Below are 1,159 nucleotides of genomic sequence, written 5' to 3'. Positions count from 1 at the left end.
TAGGGATTTCATTGAATCTATAGCTTGCTGTCGGTAGTATAATCATTTTCACTATATTGATTCTTCTGATCCATGAACATGATATATTTCTCAATCTATTTGTGTCCTCTTAGATTTATTTCACCAGTGTTTTACAGTTTTCTATATATAGGTCTTTGGTTTCTTTAGGTAGATTTATTCCTAAGTATTTTATTCTTTTCATTGCAATGGTGAATGGAATTGTTTCCTTAATTTCTCTATTTTCTCATTATTAGTGTACAGGAATGGAAGGGATTTTGGTGTGGTGATTTTATATCCTGAAACTTTACTATATTAATTGATTAGCTCTAGTAATTTTCTGCTGGAGTCTTTAGGGTTTTCCATGTTGAGGATCATGTAATCTGAAAACAGTGAGAGTTTTATTTCTTCTTTTCCAATTTGGATTCCTTTTATTACTTTTTCTGCTCTGACTGCTGTGGCCATAACTTCCAAAACTGTGTTGATAGTAGTGGTGAGAGTGGGCGCCCTTGTCTTGTTCCTGACTTTAGAGGAAATGCTTTCAATTTTTAACCACTGAGGATAATGTTTGCTGTGGGATTGTTATACATAGCTTTTATTATGTTGAGGTATGTTCATTCTATTCCTGCTTTCTGGAGAGTTTTTATCATAAATGGATATTGAATTTTGTCAAAGGCTTTATCTGCATCTATTGAGATAATCATATGGCTTTTATTGTTCTATTTGTTAATGTCGTGTATTACATTGATTGATTTGTGGATATTGAAGAATCTTTGCATCCCTGGGATAAAGCCCACTTGATCATGGTGTATGATCTTTTTAATGTGTTGTTGGATTCTGATTGCTAGAATTTTGTTAAGGATTTTTGCATCTATGTTCATCAGTGATATTGGCCTGTAGTTTTCTTTTTTTGTGGCATCTTTGTCAGGTTTTGGTATTAGGGTGATGGTGGCCTCATAGAATGAGTTTGGAAGTTTACCTTCCTCTGCAATTTTCTGGAAGAGTTTGAGCAGAATAGGTGTTAGCTCTTCTCTAAATTTTTGGTAGAATTCAGCTGTGAAGCCGTCTGGACCTGGGCTTTTGCTTGATGGAAGATTTCTGATTACAGTTTCAATTTCCATGCTTATGATGGGTCTGTTAAGATTTTCTATTTCTTCCTGGT

Source organism: Bison bison, unplaced genomic scaffold (genome assembly GCF_000754665.1).
Source record: "Bison bison bison isolate TAMUID 2011002044 unplaced genomic scaffold, Bison_UMD1.0 scf7180017864225, whole genome shotgun sequence".
Lineage (NCBI taxonomy): Eukaryota > Metazoa > Chordata > Mammalia > Artiodactyla > Bovidae > Bison > Bison bison.
This window is presented reverse-complemented; position numbering follows the sequence as displayed.